The sequence below is a fragment of the Pleurodeles waltl genome, unplaced genomic scaffold (genome assembly GCF_031143425.1).
Source record: "Pleurodeles waltl isolate 20211129_DDA unplaced genomic scaffold, aPleWal1.hap1.20221129 scaffold_70, whole genome shotgun sequence".
Lineage (NCBI taxonomy): Eukaryota > Metazoa > Chordata > Amphibia > Caudata > Salamandridae > Pleurodeles > Pleurodeles waltl.
In genome coordinates this window covers 2,290,351-2,314,688 of record NW_027150391.1, presented here as the reverse complement: position 1 = coordinate 2,314,688, position 24,338 = coordinate 2,290,351, and the positions used below count along the sequence as shown (strand labels likewise).

The 24,338-nt window shown below is 44.3% G+C and overlaps 2 non-coding genes across 2 annotated transcripts; one reads left to right on the top strand and one right to left on the bottom strand.

The window, feature by feature from the left end:
• Nucleotides 1-18,883: 18,883 nt before the first annotated feature.
• TRNAF-GAA (transfer RNA phenylalanine (anticodon GAA)) lies at nucleotides 18,884-18,956 on the bottom strand. The gene has a single exon. It is a non-coding gene; the product is annotated as a tRNA-Phe (tRNA).
• Nucleotides 18,957-20,000: 1,044 nt separating this feature from the next.
• On the top strand, nucleotides 20,001-20,072 carry TRNAQ-CUG (transfer RNA glutamine (anticodon CUG)). The gene has a single exon. It is a non-coding gene; the product is annotated as a tRNA-Gln (tRNA).
• The last annotated feature ends 4,266 nt before the right edge of the window (nucleotides 20,073-24,338 follow it).

Sequence of the window (24,338 nt, the reverse complement as noted above, 5' to 3'; positions counted from 1 at the left end):
TATCTCATTCTCTTGTCTTAAGAGAACAGCACTTTTTAATCTCAAGACCCACTTCGTGGTCCTCAATGATGACATACCCTGGAGTTACAAATTTGTGAGAAGCTTTAAATTCAATAATCAAAAATTATAAAAATATTAATCATTTCTGTTTTATATATATGATATATATGGAACCATATTTTTTAAATATAATGCAAAAAAGAGAATCCCTCAATAATTTACATTTCTAAAAGCATTCAATTGATTATGCACAATCAATACTCTTGATATAAATACCAATGGTAAAAATGTATACCAATTTTTCATAAAAGAAAGCTTGACTTCTTTCAGCATTCTTGTATTTGTGTCTATTGATAAAGATCTCTACATTCAACATGCACTTTATGGTTGTGGTCCACTTTTTCAGGGCTAAGAAAAGACTATTGGTACATCTCAAGTTTTTATTTAGAAGTGTGAAGTCCTCATTACTGGCTGACCTGACTCCTCACTTCTGTCTCTGATTCGTGTTATCTCATGTAATTTGTGCAATTTGTCTTGTTTCCTGACAAACACACGTTCACAACCAAAGGATTCCTGTCGACTCTTCTACGACTGATTATGTAAATGTTTTTTTATTTTTATTTAGTCCTACTTTGTGAGTCACTCCAGCAAAGACAGGCATGGTCCTGAAGAATGCCTTAACACCTCTCTTCTGAGGGTACTGCTTAGACAGAAACATGTTGACCTTCCATCCCGGGACAAATTAACCTTGCTTTCTTTTAAACCTCTACCCGATGAGACAGGGAAAAAAATGGGTCTATGAGGATGTATTGTAACAGTTCTGTGCTCCCCTCAGCAAGTCTTATACTCCAGCAAGCCCATGCCAACCCACACAGAGGATCCCCTCCTGAGTTTTCTGTACTCCAAGAACTCCTCTCTCAGGAGGGCAGTAGCCCACATCAGCCCTCCATGGAGTCGGTGTGAGGAGGAGCCCTACGATGAAGCATTCCACCCTTGGGCGAGTGAGTGCCACGGTCCTTTAATATAATTGGAGCAACACACATTTTGATCTAGGACAGTTGACTAGTAGTATTTATTGTTATGTCAAAATAATAAGGAGGAAATACTCCTTGGTGATTTGTCCATCCTTATTCTCTCAGGTACCAATGAAAGGAGTTTCTTCATAAACACTGTGGATTGAGTTGAGTATTGATGATTATGTTCGATCAGCTTTTCATTAGCAGGGCCACTGGAATTATGCGAAGAGCTGACTAAATTATCCAGCAAGAAAAAGCAGATTAATGCAGCACTTTTGGTGATAGTTCATTATTTGTGTCATTTTTATACTTGTTAACACTGAGTGGTACCCCGTTAGTACCAGTTTAACACCCAAATATAGCAATAAACAATCAAAAGGTGACCAGTCAACATTTGCAAAGGTCCTTCCACAGCGCAGCATTACATGTTGCTGCATTTTTAGTAACTTTTGAACAGTTTGAGGTAGATTTTTTTTTAATATGCAGAATATGCAGCAGATGATTGACTATGTGGTAAATGTGGCAACCCCCATAATTATGCAAAAATATTAACTAGCTAAACCACAGCCTATTAATATGAGGTTCACTGGTATACTTGGGTAATCTGAAGGTTACTTATGGTAAGAGATCAAAGCCAGCTCCCTAAGCAAGAAGAGAAATACCAACCTCTGGTAGCCATGTGATGTCTAGAAATGCAAGGCTTGCAACAGTTACTGGACTGACAGTACTGCATTGCAGTGGTATCTTTGCTACTGAAGGTCGGTATGAGTTCATTTAAGGCCGGGCACACTGCTGAAAAGTCAACAATTTAAGTGATAAGTTAATAGTTGTGAAAAGTACTATGATGAAGTCAGAGTTGCATTCAAGGACATGAGTTACCATACCACCCTCTCTGCTGGGTCACCCCCAAACTTTGTTGCCTTTTTCCTTCCACTTTTTGCTAAATTTGTTGTTGTTGGCCCTAGGACTCTATGAATGTTACCACTGCTAACCAGTGCATAAGTGCTTGTGCTCTCTCCCTAAAATATGGTCAAACTGGCTTATGTCCAATTAGCCTATTCAATTTACTTATAAGTCCCTTGCAAAGTGTTATACCATTAAGCCAGGGCCTATAAATTAAATGCAACCAATGGGCCTGCAACACATAATGTGCCACTCACTTAAGTTTCACCTTAAAACATATTCCAGGGCTGCTGTTGCAGCCTGAATGCAATTTTAAACTGCCATGTCGACTTAGCATTTAAACCCCCATCCCAAGCCTTAAACGTCTCTTCTATAATATATATATCACCCCTAAAATAGGCCCGTTTGTAGCCCATTGTGCTGGTGCTGCGTAATGTAGAGACTTTACATGTAATTTTCAGTTTTACATGTCCAGTAGAATAAAGGGTTAGCAAATATGTAGCTTGAGAACTAGTTATGTTTTCAGCAAGTGATTGTTTTTATTAAGTTACTATGTGGGATATGTTGTGTACTGTTACAGTTAAAGAATTTTAAGTGATAAATTAATGAGGTAATATTTGTGAACATGTAAATAAAGGAAACATAGGCCCTCATTACAACCCTGGCATCGGTGGAGAAGTGGCGGTAATACCGCAAACAGGGCGGCGGTAAAAACAAAAAATGGAATTACAAGCATGACGGTGACCGCCATGCAAAACCAACACTTCTCCACTCCGACCGCCAGGGTGGTAAAGACTGCTGGGCTGGAGACTTCGGTCTCCAGCCCAGCGGCCGTCACTACACCGTTGGTGGTATCACGACCCCACATACCGCCATGGATTTTGTGGGGTTCTGTACCGCCATGAAATCTATGGCGGTAGGCACTATCAGTGCCAGGGAATGCATTCCCTGGCACTGATAGGGGTCTCCCCAACCCCCCTCCCTCTCCCCAGAGTCCTCACCCCAAACCCACGACCCCCCTACCACCCCAAAGGTGGTAGGACCCCCCCAACCTCCCCAACAATGACACACCCACCTACACGCACACTCACACAACACATACACGCACACATACACACACACATACTCGCACACATACATGCTGACATACACGCACACATACACACAGACATACACACAGAAATACACAGACATTTTCCATACACACAACACCCCCCTCATGCATACACGCACTCACACACACCCTCGACACACTCACACGCACACCCCCATGCACCCACACAACACACAACTCCCCCCAACCCCCCTAACGGACGATCACCTTACCTGGTCTGGTGATCCTCCGGGAGGGAACGGGATCCATGGGGGCTGCTCCGCCGCCAGCCCCCGTCACCAGAACACTGCTACACCGAATCATGGGTTGTGATTCGGTGGGCGGTGTTCTGATGATGTGGCGGTGGAGCAGCCTCCACTTCACCGCCAACCGCCAGTATGGCTGTTGGCGGCTCTCCATCCGAAAAAGGGCAGAGGGCTGCCAGCAGTCATGATACGCTGTGCAGAAAACCGCCTGCACTAGCGGTCTTCAGCACGGCGGTACCTCGGCGGTCTTGGTAAAAGACCGCCGAGATTGAAATGAGGCCCATAGTAATGTATTTGTATAGTAAAAACTGACATCCCCATTGTTAAACTGTGGTACTGAGAAGTGCTGAATCAGCTACATTAACCATGCAGCTATATATTTTATGTATACCAAGAAATATTCAACATATGCATGATTTAGGGAAATTCAAAGGTACTATGATGAAGTCAGTGTTACACTCAAGGGAATGTGTTACCATACCACCACTGTTGGATCTGGCCCACTCTGCTGGGTCACCCCCAAACCTTTTTTCCTTTTTCCTTCCACTTTTTGTTAAATTTGTTGTTGTTGTCCTTAGGAATCTATGCACTTTACCATTGCTAAGCAGTGCTTAAGTGCTTGTGCTGTCTCCCTAAAACATGTAATTTTAAGTTTGACATGTCCTGGTAGTGAAAAACTCCCAAATTAGCTTTTCACTACTGTGAGGCCTACCCCTCCCATATAATAACATTGGTGATTGCCTATTACAGTCAATAAGCTGCAATTCCTAATTCAGAGGAGGAATATATCTAATTTTTGGTATCTATGAAATTTTAATGATAATCCCTCTTTAATGATAAAGTCGGATCTTTCATTACAATCTTGAAAATACCACTTTTAGAAAGCTGGCATTTTCCTGCCTTTAGTCCTTTTGTGCCTGTAGCATGGCCTGGGTCACATGGCTGGGTGTAACTGACATTTAGACTTTGTAAAATCCTTCCAGACAGCCAGGCAGTAGAGGGATTAAGTGTGCCTGAATGGACTATCTGCTAGCAGGATGGGGGTGACGGAGCTGAGCACAGACCCACTTACACCTGAATAGTGTTGAGACGGGGCCACTCATCTGAAAAGCAGGATGTCTGCAGGGGTGATGGTATGCCCCCGACCTCCTGGAGCACCTCTCAGCACTTCCTTGTGGACACAGAAACCCCGGCAGGTGTCCCAAAAGAAAAGGGGGAGTGGAAGAGAAAGAGACAAAACACTGCCACGTCTTGCCGGTCCAGCCAGGCACCCTGGGGGTCATTCTGACCCTGGCGGTAAATACCGCCAGGGCGGAGGTTGGCGGTAGCACCGCCAACGGGCTGGCGGTGCTCCGCCGGGCATTCTGACCGCGGCGGTACAGCCGCGGGCAGAAGCAGAAAGCCGGCGTTGTACCGCCGACTTTCCGCTGCCCATGGGAATCCGCCATGGCGGCGCAGCTTGCTGCGCCGCCATGGGGATTCTGACACCCCATACCGCCATCCTGTTCCTGGAGGGTCGCCCGCCAGGAACAGGATGGCGGTATGGGGTGTCGTGGGGCCCCTGGGGGCCCCTGCAGTGCCCATGCCCATGCCAATGGCATGGGCACTGCAGGGGCCCCCGTAAGAGGGCCCCACAAAGAATTTCAGTGTCTGCTTTGCAGACACTGAAATTCGCGACGGGTGCAACTGCACCCGTCGCACCTTCCCACTCCGCCGGCTCCATTCGGAGCCGGCTTCCTCGTGGGAAGGGTGTTTCCCACTGGGCTGGCGGGCGGACTTTTGGCGGTCGCCCGCCAGCCCAGTGGGAAACCCAGAATGACCGCCGCGGTCTTTTGACCGCGGAACGGTCTTCTGGCGGTTCCCGCTTGGCGGGCGGCTCCTGCCGCCCGCCAAGCTTAGAATCAGGCCCCCTGTATCTTCGGGGGGCAGGTCATTGTTGACAGAGTGATAGTAGAGTTAGTGCACTCAACTTCCTTGAAACTGAATCTCTCTTTCTGATATGGGCACGGGAGCGGTAGAAGAACACCAAGATGCTCCAGCACTTTTCTTGGATAATAAAAACTGTTGGCACAATTACTAACACTGCATTACCAAAAACCCAAACTGAGTACCATAACAATAAGTACTGCAACACCAGGGCTGGCTTCACAGAGATTAACTGTTGCACACTACAGTTAGAACTGTGGTTCAACTTATCATGCACAAGAAAGACAAACAAGGGCATTAATTATATCACATATAACTTTCATGCATGCATAGGGTTAAACTAAAAGGAACAAAAACAATCCAAGAAATACAAATGTCCACTCTGGGTTCAAACAGTTAGGGTGGCACAGTTTGGTTTGGTTTCACTGTGTGTGTGAAAAATCCTTCAAAAAGCAAATTCCTCAAAAACTGAAATCTGGCATGAATAACACAATTTAAAATTCAAGAGTTATGCTATTAGAGAAAGAAAAGTCACGTAAATGCTCTTTTAAAATTGCAGTCACTTTTTGTAGTACTTGAGCTCAAGCAGATTTCCTGAAGCATATTTACGCAAGTAACAACAATAATAATGTAGAATGTTCAGAAATGGGTTTGTCTCTTCAAGATAAGCACTCTGCCAAAATACGAGGTCTGAAATACACCAGCTGTTCTAGGAAAGCGCGTCGCTCAAAGAACAAACTCCCTGGAGAATACTGGTCACTTAGCTGCAGTCTCTTCCGGAGTGCTGGAGGAATGCCTGGTGTCAGCTGGTACAAGAATGAAGAAAAGAATTGCCTCAAAAGTCCTGAATACGAGGATGACAGCAGGGGCTGGACTGCCAAGTCAGATGCTGAGATTAGGAAGCAAAACAAAGCCAAGCAGGGAGGCATGCTTCACTCTGCTATTTATAGCCAATCAGGAAAGCAGTTGAGTTTCCACATGTGGGTGAGTCACCACACCCAATTAGAAGCACATGTCTACACCACACCCAATTAGAAATACATGTCTACACCTGCTCACATTAGCAAACAAACATTGGTAAAACAAGCATTGATAAAACCAATTATGTAACACAGCACATTATGTTTACTTAGAAACATGAAGGTTTAACCAAGAACAGAGATATGATTTAACCCTGGGGATGCTGATAGATAACGCAGGAGGCCCCTTGGGGATTCCTGACAAATAGCTTGTGGTCTGCCTTCACACAAAGGACCTAACAACCCTATAATGTCACTGCAGACAGAGCCACGGCAGGGAAGTCAGGAAATTCCATGCACTTTAAAGAACTTTTCCAAAAGCTTCTTCCACTATTCAGAAGAAGGACACAAGGGTATAAAATATTACATTCAGACTTATCCTTCAGTTCACTACTTGGCCTATGGAAGTACTGTCAGAGAACTGCCTGCTGCTGTGACCTGTTGTGCACTCTGCCAGACATCTGCTGCACCTAGAAGGACCACATTGCTGCATGGAGCTTGCCTTGAACCCCTTGCCTTGCTTTCGATCTCTGCATCTATAACTTCAGCTGGGACTACCATACGTGACTCCAAGGGCTACTTTGCTAATTTCCTGTTCAGAGCCACAGGGGCAAACCAGGCTTCCACCATCTTGAACCCACACCAGGACCCAGACTGAGTGAGTCCTGAACCTTCAAAAGGTCTCCCATCAGTGCTGGACCCTTGCTTGTGGTGTTAAAGATGCCCAAATGGCCATTTTCCAAAACTAAGGACAACATTTGGTCAAAAAAGTGCTCTAAGAACCAGGAGGAGACGAAGGCCACCATGCTTGCTTATCCGACCAAGGTGCATCGATGGTTGGATTGACTTTTCAGCTTCTCCTGCTACATTCTTCTTCCCAGCAGCAAACCTGTTTCAGTACTCCTTCGCCAAAAGGGAATCCGACCACTTGGAATTGTCTTCGGTTACAGCCCTCTGGTTCATCCAGCTGGAATTTTTTGATTTAGATTTTGGTAACTGAGTCTGAACATAGAAACTTTCCCCGCAGCTTCAACCCAAGGCCATCCGATTATGACGCTCCCACCTGGGGTACCTCCTGCAGCTTGGCCCCTCTGAACCGCCTCAGACATTTTTCTTGAAGGTAAGCGCTTACCGGGCCCACTCAACTTTTTGTATCAGAACACGCTCCGTCAAAGTGAGCCTTAACTTTCAACTTTGACACAGTCGCAAGCGACAATGTGTCTACTTTTGGCTCTGTCATCTTTTAGGTGTTGGAGTTCACTTAAAACTTTAAAAAATCATGAGTCTGGTTCTACTAGCTGGATTTTTGTTGCTTTGGTGTCAAATCATTTATTAGAATTTACTATATTTTTCTAAATTGGTTTGGATATTTCTGTGTTGTGTTTTTACTGTTTACATGATGCATCAATACTTTATACATTGACTCTAAGTTAAGCTTAACTGAGTTCTTTTTTCGAGCTAACCAGGGTGAAGCTCATATTAATTTAGTGACTTTTTGGGGTTCACCCTGAAAGGAATTGTGGCTGTTGCTTGACCAGGGCTCACACTCCAGTCAACCAACAACTCATTTTCTCACAGAGGCTAATGCAAATTATCCTTCAAGAGAAACAAATATAATTTTCTAAATGTCCCTTTTCCTTGAAGGATATTGGAAACCCAACCATTAAATTGAGCTTTTAATAAACGTTAAAAATAGTTATTTAATAGTTGTTCTGGCTGGTCCCTAGGCTACAATCCGAGAAGTAATATTTAATATTGCTTGCCAGTGTTTCTCTATGGGTCAGTCAGCATTCCTACAATGAAAATAGCTTTTGAATTCTAAGTACTGTAAATACATGTTGAATTTTAATTTGCTCATGTCCTACATCTAAATAACATGCACCCTGTCTTGTAGGCTACAAGTGCTACATAGGTGACATTAATATTTAAAAGTGAGGTGTTTAGCTGTCAAAAAGTGTGATTTTGACAGGTCACGCTACAAGTTTAAAATGACAGCAGCCAGGCTACAGTATCAGTGTAACCCTGGAGTCACATTTGCATGGTCAAGCCAGTGGATGGCACAGTAGTCCATCAGTGACATGTACCTTTTAATGCCACAGCTGTACTTTGGAACACCATGTACTATGGCCTTCTAGGAAAGGTAAATATGCCAGTCAAGGATTAGGCAATTACAACATGTTTTAGGGGTCAACACACATATACTGGCCACTGGAGAGCTGGGTACCCGTGTGCAGAGTTTAAAAAACAGAAGTAAAATTCAGCAAAATATGTCAGTGACCATTAAAAGAGGCAATTTTCCACATGAAGCATGACAGCAATTAAAAAAATAAATATATATTTTTCATTTGTTTCAATTTAGGATATATTCTAAGGAGTGCTGCACTGCAGTATGCATTCATCTTACAGAAGCTGTAAAGCCCAGTGGGAGCCTCAAAAAGAAGGCAGTGCTCATTCAGTTACTGTTTATCTTCTGTTCTTGAGACTGCTTTTGCCACCCTCAAGAGCAAAGGTAGAAAATACAGTGGTAGGGGTCACAGATGATACCCTTGGTTGCAGCAGAATTATGACCAGGAACACATGCCACACAACATCTAGAACCAATTTACAAAACACTACAATATAGATCAAAGCATAGGAAGCTAACAACAGACTATGGGCAAAAGATACCAGCGATACAAAGAAGCAAATATTGTTATGTTGAAGGAAGACAAATGTAGTTCGAAGATGTTGTGGCACCCACTTTAATAAAATAGAAAGGTCACAAAGCCTTCAACCACAGCAAAATAAAAATATACACATAACAAAACAATAAAAAAAATGATACCATGTACCACAAAATCTAGAAAGCCGATAGCACCAGCAGATACTAAAAATCAGCGAATGTCGGAGACCTTAAGAATTAAAATTTATATTGCCATTTACCATGATTTCAACACACCAATACAAAACACTGTTAAACCACATGGCAACAAAGTCACACAACATAAACACTAACATATGGTAGCGCAATTAGTATAAAATAAAAATAACCAATGACTGTTCAAAACAACATGAAGTCACACCAACTGCTAAAAGTTAAATGATAGACTAACAAGTGAACAAAAAACAAGCTCCCTGACATCAACAGGTGAATGATACAACTTGGCCGATGTGAGAAATGTGAGAAATAAATGGTACTGGTTGGGACAAGCATATGAATAGGAAAGAAAGCCAATAATTCAAAAGCACACACCAGAGACTGACAAGAAAGCCATTCAATCACAAGCAAGTAGGAGCCTAAGACTACTCTAGGTATGTGAAAAGTATCAGAAACAATAGGTTGGCAATAGGCAGCTGAAGATGGCTTATGAGAACTGGAAATGTACTCCCTCATCATGTGCAGAACAACTCGGATTTAGCACTTAGAAATTAGCATACCCTGTTGTAGGAAATGTAAAAAATAAGCGCAGTACAGTAAATATGAAATGGGAAAACATTGTGCAACATCAAGCACAAGTAGAAACGACACCACTGTTCACAGTCAAAGAACAGTTTAGGCCTAACCCCCACACTGACACAAGCAAGGTGAAAGGTTCATTCAAGGATGTAGAGGAATAAGGAACATGCAAGGGTCAACTGTTAAAGGCCAACTCATGTCTAGCCAATCTGCACGTATTTATGGCATCAGCACACGAGTACCCGGCACACTCTCCATGCCTACAAACGGATTACAGACTGATCAGACAATGGGTACATAATTGAATTAGCCTAAAGTATACAGGTGGACGAGTTACAATGGGTGCAGGGAAGGAACCAAATTCTGTACACTCAGAAGTCCCAGACACACAATGCTGTCAGCACCCACTTCAAATAAATTCAAATAAATTACATTTACAAAAGAGCATATACGCATTTATAGTCCAAAGAATGCTCGGTCATAAACCTTTGTTGAACGTATAATAAAGAGCAAATAATGACTTAGCCTACGAATTCGGGTTATGGGGTCACATATTTTAGAGTGTTTTTCCATTTTAATCTGTAAACTTTCCAGTTATCTATTATTGATCATGTGTAATAAAGTATTGTATTGATGTGTACAAAAAGGTCTGTCTGTGAAGAGGCATTGGAGAAAAACTGTGAGACAGATTTTGCAGGGCTGAGGTGCAGCCCGCAGTGTTGCTCTTCCTGTCATGACAGTTAGTAAATACTTTCTCTGGACTGCCGAGAAGAGGCTGCATGGTCATCTCTGAGTCTCGAGAGCTGGTTCGTTGACCTCGTAACAGTACCCTCTGTCCAGCATTTAGGCCCTCATTATGACATTGGTGGTAAACCCCGCTTACTGCCACGCTTACGGCCGCCAACTTACCGCCGCGCTGGTGAATATCCGTTCACCATATTATGACACACACACCAATCCGACAGAATACAGCCACATACACAAATCCGCGAGACCAAAGGTCAGTGATAAACTGGCGGTCCCAAAACCCACACGGTTACGCCAACAGAACAACACCCACCACATTATGACCCACAAATCACCATGGCGGACATTCAATGGCGGCAAACCATTGGCGGTACACACCGCCGCGCTCAAAATGGACACCCACATACAAAACAACACTACATTGAACAATACCAAAAACACACACCTGACAACCATATACCCCACACACCCACACCACTATAAAACACACACCCACATTACCCACAACCCCTTACATACAACAATTGCCACCAGGACACTGAGAAGAAGACCACAGAGACAATTAGACACACACACCACATACTCCCATACACCCGTCACGCACTCCATATCACACACCCCATCACTTTACCCAACACACTCTCACCAACACACATCACACAACTCATATGGAACCACAAAGGCATCCCCGTTTCACTGAGGAGGAGTTAAGGGCCATGGTGGAGGAAATTGTCAGGGTAGAGCCACAGCTCTTTGGAGCACAGGTGCAGCAAATATCAAGGGGTATGTTCCATAACAGCGAGACACCAGCTCGCTATACAGAGGACTGGCAGTGGGCCCCCACCCCCTCCCCCACAACTCACAGCATGGGAGGTGCAGGTACTGGCAATACTGCATCCTGAGGGACTCGCTGGAGTTGGCGGAAGACTGGACACTGGTAAGCCAACATTTAACAATCATCATCCTCCCCATACCTGCATGCCATCACACATCCTCACCCTCACTCCCATCCCTCCACCACATCCCACACTCATCTCACTAATCCCAATGCCAGGCCCTGCATGCTAAACCAATGCATGGACACCCCCCAGCCCTGCATGGACTCTCATCACTAAAGCATGCACAGCATAGGGAAACTAACAATCCCACAATACACTAACATACACAAGCAAAAGCTGGTAGGGTAACAACAACCATAGAAAGGAAGCCTCAGAAGTACAAATGTCATACAATTGAAGCATAATACATCATTTACATCCCCACAGGTACCCCAGCCAATGTCACTGGAGAGGAGGCGCCACCACTATCCAGTCCCCCAACAGAAGGACTGAAGGATTTTAAATATTTTATACACAGAAGCTGTTGCTTATTTATCTTGCGCAACTAACAGCCATTGACAAAGCCAATATTCCTGGCTTGTTGTAGGTGTAATATTACATGTTGTTTAAAATATCTGGATGCAGTGACAGAAGGAAGCAGCAAAATACCAGTCAGCGGCACACTATGCTAAGCACAGGTTTTGAGCTCACATATTTTTAAGCCACACCCTTAATTACATTGACCACGCCCCTTTGAGATGGCTGTGTTACTTATTTTAACACTAGTGCCAATGTTGATGGAGGTGGATGCAACCCAATCCATGCCTAAACACATGGTTAGATAGATGCATCCTGCCTTGGACTGAGGTGCAGATGTACATAGACTTTTGCTGTTCTCGCTGGAAACTTCAGGCAGAGACCGGGAGACTCTTTGCAGCTTGGGACACTTCTGGCTTCCCTCCCTGCTTTCTGTTGGTGTTCTTCAGGTTAGGAACATGCTGGGCTTCTCCTCCTAGACTGTTTCTTCTCCTACAGGACAGACAGACTTATTCTCTCTCTCAGAAGGCAAGCCAGATTCTAGGCACTACGCAGACCCTAAGCTCCCCCAGAAAAAAAGTGCAGACATAAAGTGATGTTCCTCACCTCTGGGACACTGGAAGTCAGGAAGACAGAAGCCCTGTTACTCTGCAGATAATCGGTGCTTTCTCTTTATTACACACATACTACTAAATACTCCACATTAAATTACAAACATATACATCAGTTAGATGGAGATACTATTGGTGGCACCCTCATATCACATTTCAACCCTGCTGGGTGCTGAACCCCATAATCACAATGCCTCCCAGCTATATCAGATATAATGTCATGCAACAAGGGCCTATCATTATTATAAGACAGGCCTACTGGCTGTGTCACAGGATCACCACATCAATATATATGAGGCAGTCCTACTGGTATTGCCAGGGGAGCATCACATCAATATGTATAAGGCAGGCCTTATGGCTTTGTTAAGAGATCACCACATCAATAGACTTAAGAGAGGCCCACTGGCTTTGCCAGGATATCACTACATTAATAATCAGCCATATGTCATGATTCACTATTAAAACCAATTGAGACAATCACTAGATTCATAGCCATTTGTTATAAGCATAGGCAATGCAGTGTTCATCATTATGATTGCCAATAAAGCATTTTCAAAGAAAGCATTGCAATTCAGAGCAATCATTAACTCATGTGTAAGAGTCTTTCTTTACTGCATCCAAGCCATATAATGTAGCCATGGGACGAACTACTATGAGTTCCCGAACCACAGAGTCTAAGAGCTAAAGTTCTAGTTTGTGGAATGCTTAAAACCAATGGTGAACATCTCCACTTCTTTTACTTTAATTTAGGGCCCCTGTCTGGTGGATCCTATGGCCCCTGTGACCCTGCCGGCTCCCTGCTCGCAGCTCCTGTGCTGTATGAGAATCAGCAACTGTTTTCCTTCTAACTTTGGAGCAGGGGCAGATTTCCTCTCTGCCCCCATTGCTGGAGCAGTTTACTGGTGCTGGGTCTCCCCTGCTCCTCCCCAGTTACACAGAGAGTGGGGAGCCATTGCCCCGAGCATCATTTAATCATGGACCCAGGAGATGGGATTCCAGACACATCATTACGTCTGACCCCAGGGGTTTGGAGTTCCCATGGCCAAACGTTGGCTCGGGAAGTTGGGCCCACACATGCCACTCTCCTCAAACATTTAAATAAATAAAGATATATTAACCCACAGTCCCTGGCCAACACAGGGGGTTTTTAGAGAGAAATACTGACAGCTCTATGTGTCCATTTTTGTGTTTCTGTTGGGCTAAAGGTTAGATCTTTAAAGAGAAATATCTCCCCTAGTTGGGCCAGTATTCTCCACCATGGGCTTGTTTTGCTCCTGCTTGCGAGCTTTAGCCATCAGGTGCATTTCAACAGGCCTCTTGGCTTCTGAAGGCTTGCACTCTGTGGAGAGCTGGATAGGCTTGTTCCCTGCACCAGTCTTCTCCTCAGACCTGCTCTTGGTGTGTCTCAACTGCTGGTGGGGCATCTTGCTCAGGCACTCCCCTACCAGCCAGCAGAACACCCTCCTGCCCCACCTCCCAGGCCCCATTGCCTACTGGCTATCTCCTCGCCTTCCCAGGGGGCAGGGGAATCCAGGACTTCCCCAAACTGGTCCTCAGAGGACATTAAGGGGTCAGCATTACTGGCTCTGGAGAGACACCTCCTAGCCCTGGGGGTCAGCGCATGACAAAGTCCTTAGTCCATCTTTGCAAGGCATCAGGTGGCTTGTCTTTCCTGCTGGGCATTCTTCCTCTGCTGTCATTTCCCAGGTCCTGAGTCTTCTTCACTGTCTCTCCCTTGTGCAATGGTTTTTAAGTGGAATTGAAAGTTTGCGATGCCAGACACCCCGGCCAGTCCTAGGATGCCACATTATCCTTCCACCCTTGCTCCAATCCTCCTGCACAGCATTCTGAGACAATCTAACACAGCAACGTCAAGTTTGCTTTTGAAAAATCTCCTCTGAGGACCTCAACTCCACCCATTAGTGGCATCACTGTCAGGTCTCTTCACTTCAAGACCACAAAGGTGAGCCCCTCCTGTTTTGGCTCCAGACATCTGGGCTCCCTCCTTTGTCCTGAAGGGCCTTGGCTGCCACAGTCCAGGCGCAGTGTGACAAGCAGAGGAAGATTCCCTCCCCCCACACTCCTTCCTTTTCCAGGAAGAGTTGAGTCAATCACTTACAATTGTTCCCTTTGTATAGGGAGGCCTTTTTATGTCCACTGGGGAGCAGAGTAAATAACTTAACACAATAAAGGGGACAGAGGCCTGGAGTCTGATTATGAGCTGAGCAAGAAAAATACGACAAACCCTGAAGTCCCATAAGATGTGAATGTAGTGTTTTGAGAACTACATATTCAAACTCAGCGTGCTTGTTTTACCCCAGTTTGTCACCTTGCTGGACTGTGTAGGCTTAAGTGGAGTGAAACTGCCCTTTAGGGCAGATTACGCTTATGTGTATAATAATACAATGAAGGCACTACAGATTTTCCAGTAAACTCTATAGATCTATCAATGAAAGTCACTAATATTATAAGGCATACCCCGGAACAGCACCTTCTTTGTAAAGTTCCTTTTGTGCACTTACCAGGCTGCATATGATGGTTAAACACACATATGTGTGTACACATGTTCATGTGTAAACAGCCTAGTGCCTTTTACCCTATTTGCAACACAGCAGCCATATTTTAAAAGGCGGATAGTGGCAGTAATCATGTTCAATCCAATTACTGTCTGTGAGGCTCTGTAGCGAGACTCACCCACAATAAAGTCCAAGAACCGGGTAGTCAAAAGCGAAACATCCTGCTAAAGTAAATGGGCAGAACCCAGTTGCTACAAAGGACATTCTAAATAGACTCTACTTACTTCAGTATTCAGATGCGCACAAGCACAGCCCTATTACCATGCATGCTTTATCACACAAACACTCTACATACACATGCACTCAACATAAAGACAGGGTGACAGCACAGGAGTCTGAGTTTCACAGAATAGCAGCAATTTTCACTCAAGGTGCTGTAGGTCACACTCTCATTGACACAGATAACTTCTGCTCACACTAAGGATTCACAAAGCACAGCATGCTGGCATCCCCACGTCATGTGTTAAACCCGGACATCAACAGTAGTCCTCTGTCCTCTATCAGGTCATGCTTGGTGTGCCCCTCCAGGTCATACACCAGGTTAACTAAAATAGAAGTCAGGATATCAGACACTAATACAGTAGAACACTCAATGAAAGGCTATGCACCCATAGAACCATCCAGAGGGCATTCCTGTTCCAAATGTATTGAGGTTCAGAAAAGAACCTAATACATAGATTCTAATCAATGAATCAGAATATAGAAGTGTGTATTTACAGACATGATGGCATAACACATTTCACATCTGTACTGTGACAGATCTTAATAGTAGATAAAGGGAAATATATAAGGTCCTGAAAGATTTTCTTTAGTGTAGAACAAGGTTACTGTATTGAACTTAAGTTCAGTACTGAGAGAACTCAAACCAACGCGGTAAGAGTTGTTCTGCAAGTAATAGTAAAGCAGTAGTCATTTTTAGGTCTGGTGATAACATTAGCACTCTTGCCAGGTCTCTTGAAATATATTCATAACAATACATAAACATACATAGACAGGGTCTTTGGATGAGATCTATTTAGCCATTGCTTTGTACTAGTTCCATTCACACTTTAGATCAGCCCACTGCACAGCATACTTCATTGGGTTGATGGATGAACAGGAGGTCATGGTGGAACTTCTTCAGTGCCCTTGTGAGCAGTGGGAAAACATTTATCATTTACTTGTCAGTAATTGGTGGATGAAGGTCAAGCCCATAGGCAACCACTGTGGTGGCCTTTCAGAAGGTGCACTGTGAGGGCCTACCACTGAGCACAGGGCAGCTGCAGGTGAATCCACACTGTGGGCTCCATCTTCCTCATCATGGCATATACGGAGTGGGATATCAGGATTCAAACAAGAGAGGCCTTGTTAGGACACCCCACAAATCCACTGACATTCACGTCAGAGCAGCAACTCACATCTTACAGCTCATAAAGTCAAGTTCGCATTTTCGTTTAGATGGGGAAGAGCATGGAGACTATGGACAACAGGAAGATGGTGCTGAGTCCTTTCCTTTTATAATCCCGTTGTTGATGCTGACCAGACGCATGTCCAATTGACAAAGAGATCGCAGCTGGCTGACCCATTTCAGGAGAGGTATACTAAAATGCTATTGCTCTTGTTGAATTTTTTTATTCTCCCTTTAGGTACCAACCGCAATTTTGATAGAGCCCTAGTTAGATGTTTTCAAAATTAACTTTTGACTAAATTGTTTTGCATGAAGCCCAAACATGCCATTCTAATTGGAGGGTTAGTTAGAGCATCACTTATTTACAAATGTCATTAACTAAGAATTGATTTTGTTCACCTGTAGAATCTAGTTGTATGCTATCTCTGTGGTTCAGTTATTGATGCTATTACTTTGTTCTGTAACACTTGAGTGTGTAATTATCAACGCACTAGTTAAACTGAGATTCTTCTGATGTTTTGGTCAGCCTGTGTTATTCGTATATGTTTATCATTTGGTATTGAGACTAATCTACGTGATATTAGCATTGTTAATATAGCAAAATAAACTTTCTAATTATACTAAAGGTGTGGTTATTCGTATTTTCACTTCCATTGGGCCCAAAACAAAGGCTTCATTTAAAGGGCTGTCAGCCCTGCTTTTGTTGCAGTGTCACCCTGGCTTGGAGCTACCTGGAGCCTATCGCCTAGATGCAGGGAAAAAAGGTGCACAGCTTGTTATCACTTCACAAGTACTTAATGGAAAATATGATTTGGAGGCAGGTTTTTGACTTGGTTAAGCCCCTGTGTGTGTGACAGATGAATGCACTGTAAGAACGCCAAATGCATCAGGGTATAGGAGAAATTACACTAATGACGGTTAAATAGCACTAATTAAATTTTCTATTTCATTTCTTTTGTACATTATTCATCCCAGTGTAGGGTCTCAGAGTGTTTTACATCACACACACATTAGGCAGAGACAATAAATCATACAAGTGGGAAGGAGATTAGGCCAATAAATTATACAAGTGGATAGGATAAATGGGAAATAGATGTGGTCGAATGTCTCCATCTACTGTGTTTGCAACCTGGGGGCCTTGATTCAAATTTTTGGAAAGCTTAGAATAACAACAGAGTGAGAAAAAAAATCTAAACCTTTGCTTGTTTTTTGCAAGCAGCTCCTTGATGCTGGTTCATAGCTCACTGTGCTATATCGGAAAGATTGCAACTTATGAACTAGAAGTAACAAACTCCCTACATAAAATGCAAATCTGTGATCTGCATTTCACACAATGTACTCTGCAGCAGGCACTTTAACCTTCTCTTCTACTTTATGAGTCAAATCTGTGACCAGGCAAAACGTAGATGTCTCCAGATAGTTTGTTAACCACCAGACTGATCCTGCCCTCATTATGATCTATGAACTGTGCTGGGCAGCAAAGATCCCTGCAGCAAGTGCCTTAATGTCATAGGAGATTTTAAAATGCAGCCTCCGTGTCTCCAACTAAGTAAGCAGGAACAGATTTACTATCACACTGTCTTGTTGTAAATGTCTTTGTGGCAGAGATTTTATAAAATGAATGTATAAGTTGACCGTCAGACACCGCTGTGCAATGCTCCGCCCGGTGACTCCGCTCTCTTTCCGGTTCCACACCTCGGCCCCCGGTTTATGGGATCCTGGAGTCAAGTGTTGCCCTTTTCGGCACTGCTAGCAAGTGACCTTACATCATGGAAAGATATTTATTGCTTATTTATGACGTAATAGCACAGAGTAGGTAATATGTGCGTGAACCCGAGTGATACAAAGACCAAAGCTCCAACTGGTACTGCGTGATTGAAATGTACCTGGATTGAAAATAAATGCATTGGTTTGCAGATTTTCTGGGACTAACAGACACGCAGACCACGGATGAAAAGCCCCAAAGTGCCCCCGTTATTATCAGTACCTGGAATGAACAGGAGGCGGACAGTCCTGGCATATCAATGGACGCCGAGCAAGGAAACCATGTTACTTGCCACATTTAAGAAGGAATGTTATATGAAAGTATTATAGTAACAGTAGTCACGTATGTAGCACACAATATTCAATAAGTAATCATCATACCCCAAGGAAACAATGTTAACCAACCTTATGTCCTGGAGTTTACATGGAGCTGTTTGAAGCAGGTGCATACCGCACTGAGCTGTAGGTCACACACGGAAAGCTCTAATAAAAGCATTAACCCACTGAGGTACCTCCCCTAAACTATAAAACTGTGACGTTCGGGTTCACGTTTTGCTTTGCACCAGGCGCATTAACCAGCTAAGCTACTGTGCCCCAGGGTGCGTCAGAAATCATGGATCCGGCCATCAGGCGCCTTAAACTGTGTAAACATCCATCTTGCGTGTGACCTTTTCATTTAAGAGATAAACTGGAGAGAAGGAGGCTGAACTGAGAAAGAAAGAATACGGAAGAAGGAGACAATAAAAGAACGCCAATGAAAAGAATAAAAACTGAACCCATCATCTGCCGAAACCCGGGATCGAACCAGGGACCTTTAGATCTTCAGTCTAACGCTCTCCCAACTGAGCTATTTCGGCGACCTCATATCTTCCTTGGGGCTGGTGATATGGGTAAAACACGGATGTGAAGTGTGGCAGTGCATGTACACAGCAGCAGGTACAAACTGAAAGAGAATGAAACGCATGAAATTCTCGCAGGAGTGCACACAAATATATAACCAGAAGTGGGCTTGTGGCAGGTCCATGACGTCATCTTCTCTATCTCTCCGTGACGTCACTGTAGTTCAGCTGAGGGCTCTCAGGGTCCCTTTAACATCAGTCTTGCACCCTCTTAGACTGCTGCCTGCAGGAATCAATCAAAACAAACTATTGTTTGTGGTTCTGCACTTTTATATTCTCTCCCCATCTATCTGTAATTCCAACACTTAATATGTATTTTTTGCACGAACTGTGCTCCTGGTTTAAACCTCCATTGCCCGGCTCTGGCTGTACTTGGTGCAGTTAGAATGCATGCACAGCCCTGCTCTGGGTGGACTGTAGAGGGGTGGGGGCAATGAAAGGTTTGACAGTGAATGGTGGGGGGCGGTGGACTCTCAGATTGAATTGCAGATGCCCCCCCGGAGCTGGTAATGTGCAAACACAAGCGCTCCCCGGAAACGAAGCCAGGTGACAAAACCCTCGTGCACCCAATAAAGAACTTGTGTCCCGGGTCAGAGCCCCCCATGCAAACAGCGCCCCCCAGCCGCCGTGTGATGAGACTGCAGCAAACACAACAGGCTGTCTGGAGGAACCCGGGATGGCTTGTTTTCTTTCAGTTTGAAACTAGTTGTTTGCTGGTTATTTTGTAGCCACACTTGGAAAAACACAGGGAGCTTTTTAAAGTTTTAGAGCCATTTTGGCGTCGATGATTTAATGAGCCGACAGGTGGCCAGAGCTATGTCCCTCCAGACTGGAAAGTAACAGGATGTCTGTGGCAATAACAAGGGCTCCCGACCTTAACTCGACTACATTGCTGTGGGAGCAGGGACTGAGTGACACCCTCTAGAGCAGGAGTGGGGGGGTCACATGATCCGTCACTTTCTCCCTGCAGTGAAACTTCCGTCTGGAGTGACACCTTCAGCCGGTTCCATGGTGTAATGGTTAGCACTCTGGACTCTGAATCCAGCGATCCGAGTTCAAATCTCGGTGGGACCTGAGGGTTTTGTTTCTTTGTCAATAAAATGTACTTTACACCATTTCAGTCTTGAAAATGATCAGCAAATAGCAGCGCTGTTCTTGTGTCACTTGTCTATTTCTAATCACTCGACATCCTGTTTAAACGGAGGGTTTTATGGAGAGTCGTGTGTGATTTGAGACGATATCGATTGCTTTTGTGGTTAATCAGGGGTTTCTGTTTTCTGGTCGTTTCTCCTTTTAAACAATATATAAAAATGTAACACGCGGCCAACCAGTTCTCTTCCCGCCTATGACCCCCAGTTAGGACTTGTTAGCATTAAACACCGGGATGCTCAATCCCTCTGACTCCCAAACAAGCGCCTCCTTATTCAGTCACATCAGTGCTTCCTAGAGTACAACTGGGTGCAAGCGGTGGCAGAGTAACATCAAAGCGCCCTGCTGGGCTCTTGATTTGTTTGTAGATATTGTTACGGCCACTGGTATTACGCCTCAGGGTAAGGCCAAATTATGCGGCACGGTTGATTAAATAATACAGCAAGAAAAGGCAAATTATGCGGCATGATGCGGCATATTTTCTAATACGATTAGCTCATTATTTTGTCATTTTTACACTTGTCAACACTGTATGGGCAAATGTTGCACCTCATTAGTACCAGTTTAACACCGAGACGTAGCAATAAGTAACAGAAAGGTGACCAGTCACCTTTGCAAAATGCCTTTAACTGCCGGCAACACGTGTTGCTGCGTTGTTAGTAACTTTTGAACTGTTTAAGCTAGAAATCAGTTTTGTTTTTTTGTTAAAATCTGCAGATTATGCAGCCGATGATGGATTATGTGGCAAGTGCATAAGATCCTCAATTTTGCAAAAAACACAGGGTCCATGCAATCGCATAATTTCAGTGGCCCTGGATACGGTAGAGCCAGTTCATCCACTGAAAGAGCTTTGCAAGCAGTCTCACACTCAGGGGCGCAGCTTGGTAAAACTGGGGTGGGGGTCGTGACCTTCAGGATTTCCACCAGTCACACTGGCCTTATGGTGTTAAAATACATTACAAGACAAGCAGGTTACATGAGAGAAGCCGAAGGGACAGTGAAAAGGGAGAGGAATGTGGATTGGTAGGAGAACAAAGTGAACAAAAGCACAATATTTTGTGGAGAAAAAAAACAACATTGTGAGGACTTTTAAAATAGGGAAAGAGAGTGTGTGTTTATTTGTCTCTGTGTATGTAAACATTCCTGGTGAAATCCGACAGACACTTCACAATACTTGGGTGAAAGCTCCTTTACCCAACTATTTAGCAGAAAATACATTTATTAGGGGGGTGTAACACCCCAAACACAGTCCGAAAGCTATGCCGCTGCTAAAATTAGGTTTAGATAGGTTCAGGCAAATTAATTGTCTTTCATAGTTTATCATTTCATCTACTTGTACATTAACTTCTTCCTCTGTTCGCACTTCTTCACCTTTCTTCTCCCCCACTCTCTGTACTCTGCCCGCGCCCAGGGCCGGGAACCAAATCCAACTCTGATAAAAATGTTCATCTCAGCCCGCTCCCTTCGTCCGCCTCTCTTATACATTCATCCTCATCTCTCGCCTTCTCTCTGCTCTATTCTACCTTCTCTCTATCCTCAACACTCATTCTCCTTCTGCTACCCTCATCTTTATTTCTATTTTCCTCCTGTCTCTGTCTCTCTACTTATGATCCCGCTGTGACTAGGGTTACCACCTCTCTTAGAGAAAAATACCAGCTTTTTGCTATTCTGGAACAGTCAAGAGCTGTTAGGTGAAAAATAAGAAGTGTGCAAGTGTCAGGATTCCTTTCTAACAGGCAAATATCTTTCTACTTATTATAATCATCATTTAGAAAAAATTTAACAGTTCTCAAACACTTTTTAATTTGATTTCTTTATCTGTTTGCTGTTTTAGGTTTATGTTTCATAGGCGAAAAAATACCAGATGTCTGTCATTCGCATCATATTTACTGGTCTACACTTGAAAACACTGGGCAGGTCTTTACAAAAGCAGCCAGGTGGCAACCCTAGCGGTGCCTGCTGCAATAAACCACAGAGGGGTGGGGGGGGAGTGCAAGTACTCACTACATAGAAGTGCAAGTACTCACTATTTAGAGTACCTGTTTGCTCTTGAGAAGTGGTGGTACTCTCTCATTAAATGTATTGTAGGAGTGCTGAGAAGTGCAGGTACTCTACATTTCAAATTGGAGAAGTGCAGGTACTCAGTACCAGAAAGTACCTGCTGTTTTAAAGCACTGCACAGAAGTACCGGTGACCATGGGACTTTAGAAAATGGTGTCCAAAGGTTCTGTCTCCTCCCCAGTGCAAAATGCCCCATGATAAATGCCCATGCCCGTCCTTCTCCCTCTTCAATTTGGCACTGCCTTCCTGCCTTCCTTTCCCCCCTCTCTTCCTTATTTAACTTCCTTTGTCACACTTTTTTCTCCCTTCCTCCATCTCTTCCTCCTTTGTACTTGCCTCACTCACATCCTTGCTCCTTCTTTCCATCCCCTGTGATGACTCTCCTCTTCATTTTACCAGTAGTGGCTCCTGTCAGGAAGGGGTGGGGGGCAGCGCGCAGCGTGTGGGACCAGTAAATAAAAAAAAAAAACATACCTGCTGCCTCAGTGTTCCACCGCTCCCACCGCCTCGATTCTTCTTGTCTTCTTCCTCCTCTTTCCATCCGATCCTGACGCGTCTCTCATGCTGTTACCAGCATGAGAGAAGCGACAGGATTGGCCTGAGCGGGCAGAAATGCCGGTCAGGAAGGGAATTGGAGCCTGCCCTGGGTCGGCAGCACAGCCGCGTGGAGAGTTCTAAGTGCCCATGTCAGTTTGGCCAGTCTCGAACGGAAGCACTTAGAAGTGCACATACCACTCCTCCTCCCTAGTGACATGGGAGTGGATGGCCTCGTCCGACCCTCACTTAGTGAAAAAATGAAGTGATAATAAAATACTTTTATTATATATATTTTTTCTGTTTTAGCAGTGGGTGACGCTCCTCTGCCATAGCGGAGGGGCCGCCCCTGCATGGGACGGGCAGTCACTGCAAACAATGTTTGGGCTCATGCAACACCTCCACTGGGATGCAGAAGCACTTACAGAGTAACAGCGTAACCCCTGCTCCAAGAAGGGCAGGGTCGGCACAGTGCCACCTTGAACTTCTGGTACCAACAGCTGTCATCATAAACAGTGCAGAGCTAAAGAGACTGTAAAACAAAATTCGCTTTGATTGCGCTTATGATGGATTGTTTTTTTAATCTACATCTGTTACCCTCCACAGGCAGATTTCACAGAGTGTTGCCCTCTCCACGCTCTGCGAGTTCCCAAAAAACTCCACAAAGCAAAGCGGAGCATCATTTTTTCTCTTGCGCGGCTCACCAACATTAAGTTGGCGAGCGAGTGAAATTGCTACGTTGGTGAGCTCGAACAATATTGCTGAATGTGGATGGTCACAGCAGGTCGCTACTACCCGCGTTGAGAAAGCTGCTGCTCAAATAGAATATCTTCTCGAGCGGCAGAAAGTTAGTGCCCTCTGGCGCTCCACGTGATGCAGTTCGCACTGATTTTACAGTGCAAGAGAAACTTCTGCCGCTGAAAATTAACGCGAACAGTGCAACTTACCCAAACTCCACAGCTTGCGGAACTCTGCCTAGCACGGCTTTTTCAGCACTTCGCAGAACTTCGCAGAGTTCTGTGTAGCAGAACTCCATGATGTCTGCCCAGGCCTATCGCAGAGCCTGTGTGTGCAGTTTTGAACTGCCACATTGACCTGCCAGCTTAACCCTATTGCCATGCCCAAACTTTCCTTTTTAATACGCTATCACCCCTAAGGTAGGACCTGGACAGCCCAGGGACAGGGGACAGTGTATTTAAAAAGTGATAAAAGTACTTCTTAAGATTTACATATCCTAGAGTTGAAAAGCTCTTAAATTCATTTTTCACTACTCCAAGACTTCTCATTCCCGTAGGATATCATTGGGATTACTTTATAAATTGTGATAAGTGTAATTTCCAATTGGAAAGAGATGAACCCCAAGTATGGGGTCGCTGGAATCACAATTTAAAATCACAATTTCTGGTTGAGTTGAATTTTAAATTATCATTATGAAAATGGCACTTTCAGAAAGTTGGCATTTTCTCACTTTAGCCATTTGGTGCATTCCTTCTGTCTCCAATACACATCTGGGGTGGGGTGACAGCTGGGTGTATATATTCTCTCTAGACAGCCACACACAAAGAGAGTTTAGATGTGACTGATGGGCAATCCACA